This window comes from Hipposideros armiger, unplaced genomic scaffold (assembly GCF_001890085.2).
Source record: "Hipposideros armiger isolate ML-2016 unplaced genomic scaffold, ASM189008v1 scaffold_121, whole genome shotgun sequence".
Classification (NCBI taxonomy): Eukaryota; Metazoa; Chordata; class Mammalia; order Chiroptera; family Hipposideridae; genus Hipposideros; species Hipposideros armiger.
The window spans coordinates 3,259,367-3,268,789 of NW_017731471.1; the positions used below are offsets into that span (position 1 = coordinate 3,259,367).

Here is a 9,423-nt window from a genome sequence, read left to right on the forward strand (position 1 = left end):
GACCCTTATCTCTTATAGCTGCAGGGCTGAAATTGCTGAAAATTAAAGCAGAACCTCATTTTGTGACTTGCCTGAATTACCATGCAAATTGAACTCTGGAGCTTGAAGGGTGTCTACTGTTAAAGTGAAGGCATGGGTTGTGAAAGAATGAGATCCAATAAAGTGGGATGAGGACATGTGGAAAGACCCTAATAAATCTGGGGACATCAGGCCCCTAAATCCTCATTAATTTTCTTTACCAGTGAAAGAGACCCCCCACTATCAGTAGAAAGTGGCGTCTTCAATCCCCAGCAGAAGTGGCCTCCTCAACCGCCATGGAAACAGCCTCCCCATCTCCTATGGCAGCAGCATCTACATGCTGATAGGTATCTTGTACTCATTTAAGGGTATTAACCATGCATCACCCAAGGAAATTGTGAAGGCCTCCCCTGAGGCTGTTGCCATGCAAGACAATGGTAAGTCTCCTTAGGACACACCCCCACCACCACTCTTTGCTTCTGGATTTATAACTAGACTCAAGTCCCAGCAGGCCTCTACAATGGTCCCATGAGAGTGAGTTTTATAATTTGTACAAACAGAAACCCAGGGAATATGTGGGAATAGATAAGAAAGTTATAGATAATGGTGGAATAAACATAAATGTATTAGTATAGAATTAACCCCTGGTCATTCATAGAACAACAAAGCATTCACAAGACTCTACAAGAGCAAGAAAATATTTATAGAAAGTCAAGAAGAGAGACAGTTCTGTTGGGAACTGGCAAAAGGAGTTTTGCCAGGGCAGAGTCTGATGGAGACAGCTGTGGCAGGTTTCTGTTTAGCTCGAGTTTTATATTTTTCTAATCAAAGTACAGGATGCTTGTCAGCTTGCAGGGGTGCTGCCATTACAATTGTCTTTTCCTGGGAACTGTCCTGTTTCCACCCATGATGGATGTAAGGTGCTCATCAGCTTGCAGGTGCAGTGCTAGCCATGGGATTCAGAGCCAAGCAGCTCATGTTTAAGCTCATTCCTGCCAGCTCACAAGCCACTAATGTTAACTCTTTACTCATCTCATCCATAGAGTTTGAGCAGGATCTAATTTATCGATATAGGGTCACTAACCAGAAATTCTGTATTTAATGTTGCAGCTCAGGGAGTTAAAAACAGTTCTAGCAGTTTGGTTTGTTGTTTGGTAGGACTAAAAGTTAGCCAACATGAGTGAATAAAAAATGCTGGACATATTTTGGTTTAATGTGGAGGAAGAGATACAAAGGATTAGGGAGATTTGACTATTGTAGTGCATTTTTCATTTAAGACCAACTCACCCAAATTGGGAAGGTCCAGAAGCCATACTTTGTATCAATACTGTGAGGCATACATTTGTGAGGGGAGCCACAGCATCTTTGAAGATCTCTGTGATTACTGTTCTGTGTAGGCTAGACCTCACAGTAGGAACTGCAGTCACTGAAATGGGAAATCTAAATGCAATGAAAATAATTGGATCCCCAGGTGGCTGAGGCCAAGTGGGGGACACTCAACCACCAAAAGCAATGTGGGCATGGTTACTGTAATGAACAGTAGAGTTAAAGGAGCAATCACAAAAATATGACTTGCCCAGACCTATGGCATTGGGTAATTGATCATGGTGTTCGATATAGGAAGCCTACTAATTTCTTACTTGATCTATATAAGCATAAAAATTCTAGGTCAAGTGAACAGAAGTCTAACCTGAGTCATAAAAACAGAGTGTAAGCCAGCCGAGTTGCTCAGTTGGTTAAGAGCGCGAGCTCTGAGCAACAGGTCGCCAGTTCAATTCCCACATGAGCCAATGAGCTGCAGCCAAGCTGAGCTGCCACTGAGCTGCCAACAGGCTGCAGGATGGCTCAGCTGGTAAAGGCACATGTTCCTAACAACAAGGTTATTGGTTCAACTCTGCATGAGATGGTAGGCTGCACCCTCCGCAACTAAGATTGATGGTGACACCTTGAGCTGAGCTGAGCAGCTGAAAGCTGCCAATGGGCAGCAGGATGGCAACTGGACTTAGAGCTGAGCTATCTGCACCCTCCACAACTAAGATTGAAGGACAATAATTTGGCTGTTCCCCTTCCCCAATTCCCCAACACTGTTCTCCTCCCCAATTCCCTTATTTAAAAAAAATGTTTAAAACAACAACAACAACAAAAAACAGAGTGTCACAGTCCCTCATTCAATTCCTAGACTTGAGCCAGTTTACAGATTCAGAAACCCTAAATGAAGAGGAGGCCACATTCCCTCAAGACAGGACCTGATACACCACTGTTAGACTTTCTCTTACTCATCTCCAAAGGGACCTAGGTAACTGTGCATTGGGGAAAACAAAATAATCAGACCTTTTGGGGACTACTATTCTCTGGGTCTGAGCTGACATTGATTGGATTCCTGGAGACCCAAAATGTCACTGTAGCCATCTAGTCAGAGTGAGAGCTTATGGAGGTCAGGTGATCAATAGAGTTCTAGCTCAGGTCTATTTCAAAATGGCCCAGTGGGTCCCCAAACCCATCTTGTGTCTTTTTCCCTTGTTTCAGAATGTATAATTGAAATAGGCATACTTAGCTGGTAGAATCCTCATACTGGTTTATTGATCTATGGAGTGAGGGCTATTATTATATGAAAAGCCAAATGGGAACCATTAGAACTGTCTCTACCTAGAATAGTAAAGCAAAAGCAATACCACATTCCCAGAAGGACTGCAGAGATTAATGCCATTTCACAAGGAACTGAAAGATGTAGGGGCGCTAATTCCTACCACATCTGCATTCAACTCTCTTACTTGGATTATGCAGGAGAGAGATGAATCTTGGAGAATGACGATGAATTATAAGCTTAATAAGGTGGCAACTCCAATTGCGGCTGCTATACCAGATGTAGTTTCATTGCTTGAGCAAATTAAAACATTCCTTAGTACCTGATATACAGCTGTTGATCTAGCAATGCTGTTTTGTCCATTCTTATCCATAAGATCCACTAGAAGCATTTTGCTTTCAGCTGCCAAGGCCAGCAATACACTTTCACTGTCCTACATCAGGGGTATAGCAACTCTCTAACCATTGTCACAATTTAGATCACCTTTCTGTTCCACAAGATAGCACATTGTTTCATTACATTGATGACATTATGCTAACTGGACCTAGTGAGCAAGAAGTAGCAACTATTCTAGACTTGTTGGTAAGACATTTGCATGTCAGAGGGTGGGTAATAAATCTAACTCAAATTCAGGTGACTTCTACCTCGGTAACATTTTTAAGGGTCTGACAATTTGGTGCATATTGAGATATCACTTCTAAGGTGAAGGATAAGTTATATTTGATCCCTCCTACAACCAAGAAGAGGCACAACACCTTGTGGGCCTCTTTGGATTGTAGAGGCAACATATTCCTCATTTGGGTGTGTTTTTCTGGCCCATTTACCATGTGACCCAGACAGCTGCTAGTTTTGAGCAGGGCACAGGACAAGAGAAAGCTCTACAACAGGTCCAGGATGCTGTACAAACTGTTCTGCCATTAGGACTGTATGATGCTACAAATTCAGTGGTGCTTAAAGTATCAGTGGCCAGTAGGAATGATGTTTAGAGAATTTGGGAGGACTCTATAGGTGAATCATACCACGGACATTTAGGATTTTAGAGTAAGACCCTGCCATCATCTGCAGGTAGCTACCCTCCTTTTGAGAAATAGCTCTTGTCCTGCTACTGGACCTTAGTAGAGACTAAATGCTTTACCATGGGCCACCAAGTTACCATGTGACCTGATCTACACATCATGAACTGGATGTTATCTGACCCACCAAACCATAAAGTTGGGCATGCACAGCAACACATCATCATCAAATGGAAGTAAGGTACAGCAAGCCCTCAAATAATATTATTTTGTTCAGTGTCATTTCCATATAAAATTGATGGGATACCCCAGGAACTTAACACTTGTGTAAATCATTCAGCTTATGGTAAAAGTGGTCTCATTATATATAATTTCACCATAGTTCCAAGAACCTATTGACAGTGTTAAGTAGGACTCACTGTATACATGATCAGGCCCAAGCAGTTCTTGAAGGCACACGTATGTAACATGAAGAAGTGGCCCAAATGGCCATGGTCTCCACTCCTCTCATACTACCTTCTCTCTCCCAGACTGCACCTTATGGTCTCATGGGGAGTTCTACACAATCAATGTACAGAAAAAAGGAAGACTTGGTCCTGGATTACAAGTGGTTCTGCACAATACAAAGACAACACCTGAAAGTGGACAGCTCCAGCACTACAGACCTCTCTGAGACATCTCTGAAGTACTGTGGTAAAGGGAAATTCCCTAAGTGCTCAGAACTTTGAAAAACTAATCAACACCAAAAAAATAACTTAGAGTAGTGCACCTAGTTGTTCACTTTGGTTGGAAGGAGTAATGGCTATATGTGTGATTAATGCCAATTGTTGGGTTGTAGCCAATGATTTGGCTGGATGATCTGGTACTTAGAAGGAACACAACTGGAAAATTGGTGACAAAAGCATTTGGGGAAGAGGTATGTGGATAGATCTCTCAGAATGGGAAAATATATCTGTGTGTCATGTGAATATTCACCAAAGGGTGACCTTAGCAGAACAAGATTTTAATAATCAAATGGATCAGATAACTTGTTCCCTGCATAGTAGTCAACCTCTTTCTCCAGCCACCCCTGTCTTCACCCAATGAGCTCATCAACAAAGTGGCCATGGTAGCAGGGGTGGAGGTTATGGATGGACTCAGCAACGTAAATTTCTACTCACCAAAGTGAATTTGACTATAGCCACCACTAAGTTGTCAAGTGTGCCAACAACAGAGATCAACACTGAGCCTGTAATATGAGGCCACTCCCTGGGGTGATCAGCGACCTACTGGAGGCAGGTTGATTACATTAGACCACTTTTATCATGGAAGGGACAGAATTTTGTTCTCATTAGAATAGCCAATTACTCTGGATTGTGAGTTTTCCTTTCCTGCATGCATTGCTTCTATTAAAACTGCATCCCTGGGGCCGGCCGAGTGGCTCAGTTGGTTAAGAGCTCGCTCAAGAGTTTGAGCTCTGAGCAACAGCGGTTGGAGTCCAGCCCGAGCTGAGCAGCTGCTCAGCTGCCAACAGGTAGCAGGATGGCTCAGCTAAAAAAAACAAAAAACACAAACAAACAAACAAAAAAACTGCATCCCTGAACTTACAGAATTCCTTATCCACAATCATGGTATATAAGTACGCTTCCCACTTAGTAGCCATCTTTTTATCAGATTGACCGTCAGGGTATCACAGTGCTTGTGTTCAAGTAACCCTTGTTTTACTTTAAAATGGCCTTGAATCTCGAGAGTGATGCTGGCAATTCAGATATGCCAAAGAGAAGCCCTCAAGTGGTTCATTTAATTGAAAAGGTGACTACAGTACAATAAGATATTTTGAGAACAAGAGAAGCCACATTCACATGACTTTTATTACAGTATAATTTTTATATTTTATTACTAGTTATTGTTGTTAATCTCTAACTGTGCCTAATTTATAAATTAAATTTTATCAGAGGTATGCATAGGAAAAAACATGTTATATATAGGGTTCAGTACTATCTGTGGTTCCAGGCATCCATTGGGGGTCTTGGAATGTTTCCCCCATGAATGGAGGGGAATACTGTATTGTTAATTTTACATCATAGTATTTAAGTTATGAGATATCAAGAAAACTAAACATCACTCAAGGACTTTATCTTCTCTTCAGGGCAAGGGGCCAGTGTATTTTTGGTTATATGCAGGATAGTTTTACCATATTAGAAATAATTGTGACCTTGCTTTGTCTTTATTTGGTGATTAAATATAGTTAAAGGAGATACCAATGGGTGCCAAGTTGACAAAGGTAGACTTGCGATTAAATTTATGTGTCAAGTTGATTGGGTCAAGGAGCGCCCAGATTAAACATTATTTCTTGTGTGTGTTTGTTAGGGTGTTTCTGGATGAGATTAACATTTGAAATCAGTGAACCAAGTACAATAGATTACCCTCCACTATGTAGATGGGAATCATCTAATCCTTTGAGGGCCTAAATAGAAGGAAAGGCAGAGGAAGGAGGAATTTATCCCTTTTTTCTTGTCTCACTGTTGAGCTGAGACATCTCATCTCATCTTCTGCCCTTGGACTGTGACTTACATTGTTGGCTCTTCTCTGATTTTCAGTCATTTGGACTCAGAATGAATTACACTACTGGCTTTCCTGGGTCTTCCCCTTGCAGATGGAAGATTATGGGACTTCTCACCCTCTATAATATAACCATGTGAGCCAATTTCTTACAAAACTCTCATTCTCTCTCTCTCTCTCTCTCTCTCTCTCTCTCTCTCTCTATATATATATATATATATATATATATATAGATAGATAGATAGATAGATAGATATAGATATAGATATATAGATATATATATAGATATAATTTTTAAATATATATTCTCTATATAATATAGACTATTAGTTCTATATATACTGTATACAAAGTGTGCCAAAAATGTATACACACTTAAGAAAGGAAAAAACTATTAAAATTGTAATACACAATATATACCAAAACAAAAGATGAATACAAGTCATGTGTATATATATTTTTTGGCACCCCAAATATATATGAATGCTAAATATACAAATTTAGATGCAAAAATTCTCAACAAAATACTGGTAATCTGAATCTAAACATATAAATAGGATTATGAACCATTACCAAGTACGGTTTATCCCAGGAATATAAGGTAAGTTTAACACGTGAAAAACAATGTCATAAGTTATATAAACAAAATATAACATAAAAACTACATGATTATTTCACTAGTCACAGAAAAAGCATCTAACAAAATTCAATACCCTTTAATGATAAAAAAAGACACTCAGGAAACTAGGAATAGAAGTTATATGCAATAAAGGACATCTATAAAATACCCCATAACTAACATATTACTGACAGAAAGGCTGATCTTAGTCTTAACTAATCCCAGGGATCAAGCATGTCTTTTTTAATCACTTCAAATAAACATTTTGTTGCAGGTTCTAGCTAGGGAAATTAGTCAGGAAAATGAAGTAAAAGGAATCCTATTTGAAAAGGAATGAATAACATTCTTTTTTTAAAAAAGTTTATAGGAGTGACAATTGTTAGTAAAGTTACAGAGGTTCCAGGTGTACAATTCTGTAATACATCATCTATATATCACATGTGTGTTCACCACCCAGAGTCAGTTCTCCTTCCATCACCATATATTTGATCCCTTTTACCCTGATCTACCACGACCCTCACCCCCTACCCTCTGGTAACCACTAAACTACTGTTTGTGTCTATGAGTTTTTGTTACTTCATTTGTTTGCCTTGTTCCTTTGTTGTTTTCAGTTTTATATACCACATATCAGTGAAATCATATGGTTCTTGACTTTTTCTGTCTGACTTATTTCACTTAGCATTATAATCTCAAGATTTATCCATGTTGTCGCAAATGGCACTATTTCATCATTCCTGATGGCAGCATAGTATTCCATTGTGTATGTTCACAAAAACTTCTTTATCCAATCATCTATGGAAAGACACTTTGGTTGTTTCCATGTCTTGGCCACTGTAAATAGAACAGCAAGGAACATCGGAGCACATATATCTTTATGGATAAATGTATTCAGATTTTTTGGGTAGAAACCCAAGAGAGGGATTGCTGGGTTATGTGGTAATTCTGTTTTTAATTTTTTGAGGAATATTCACATTGCCTTCCATAGCAGCTGCACCAACCTGCATTCCCACCAAGAGTGTATGAGGGTGCCTTTCTCTCCACAGCCTCTCCAACACTTGTTATAATTTGTCTTGTTGATGATGGCCATTCTAACTGGTGTGAGGTTATGTCTCATTGTGGTTTTTATTTGCTTTTCTCTGATGATTAGTGATGCTGAGCATTTTTCCATATGTCTATTGGCCATTTGTATGTCCTCTTTGGAGAAATATCTATTCAGGTCCTCTGCCCATTTTTTTATTGGATTGTTTGTTTTTTTGTGGTTCCTTATATATTTTGTATATAATTGTATGAGTTCCTTATATATTTTGGATATTAGGCCATTATTGGAGGTGCTGTTTGCAAACATCTCCCATTTGGTTGGTTGCCTCTTTATTTTGTCGATGGTTTCTTTTGCTGTGCAGAAGCTTTTTAGTTTGATATAGTCTTATTCATTTACTTTAGATTTTGCTTCTCTTGGCTTTGAGGTCAAATTCATAACATTCTCTTTGAACCCAAGGTCAAATAGTTTAGTACCTGTGTTTTCAGCTATGCAGTTTATTATTCCAGGTCTTATGTTTAGGTCTTTGATCCATTTTGAGTTAATTTTGGTACACAGTGACAGATCTCAGTCTAGTTTCATTCTTTTGCATGTGGCTTTCCAATTCTCCCAGCACCATTTATTGCAGAGACTGTATTTCCTCCATTGTATGTTGTTGGCTTCTTTGTAGAAAATTATCTGTTCATATTTATGTGGAATTTTTTCTGGATTATCAATTCTATTCAATTGGTCTTTGTGTCTAGTTTTCTATCAATACCATACTGTTTTCCTTATTGTTGCCCTGTAGTACAAGCTGAAGACAGGGTGTGTGATACCTCCAGGTTTGTTCTTTTTTCTCAAGATTGCTTTGCCTATTCAGGGTCTTTTGTGGTTCCATACAAATTTAATATTTTTTTCTATTTCTTTAAAAACTGCCATTGGGATTTTTTTGGAGATTGCATTAAATCTGTATATTGCTTTGGGTAATATGGCCATTTTAACTATGTTGATTCTTCAAATCTATGAACATAGAATGTCTTTCCATTTCTTTTTGTCTTCTTCGATTTCTTTTAAAAATGTCTTATACTTTTCAGTGTATAGGTCTTCCACATCCTTGGTTAATTTTATTCTTAGGTATTTTATTATTTTTGTGCAATCGCAAAAGGAATTTTTTTAAAAAATTTATTCTCCTGAGGTTTCATTGTTAGTATATAGGAATGCAATGGAATTTGTATGTTGATTTTGTAGCCAGCAACTTTACTGTATTCATTTATTTTTTTCTAAGAGCATTGTGGTGGAGTCTTTAGGGTTTTCTATATATACCATCATGTCATCTGTAAAGAGTGACCATTTAACTTTTTCGTTCCCTATTTGGGTGCCTTTTATTTATTTTCTTGCCTGATTGCTCTGGCTAGGACTTCCAATACTATGTTGAAAGCAGAGGTGATAGGGGACAGCCCTGTCATGTTCCTGAATGTAAAGGGCTTCAGTTTTTCCCAATTAATTATGATATTATCTGAGGGTTTGTCCTATATGGTCTTTATGATGTTAAGGTATTTTCCTTCTATATTTTGTATACATTTCCTTCTATACATATTATTAAGTGTTTTAATCATAAATCAGTGTTGTGTGT

The 9,423-nt window shown here is 38.6% G+C and overlaps 1 pseudogene; it reads left to right on the plus strand.

Annotated features, from left to right (window-relative positions):
• The first annotated feature begins 355 nt into the window (after window positions 1-355).
• LOC109385669 (uncharacterized) lies at window positions 356-4,849 on the plus strand (annotated as a pseudogene).
• The last annotated feature ends 4,574 nt before the right edge of the window (window positions 4,850-9,423 follow it).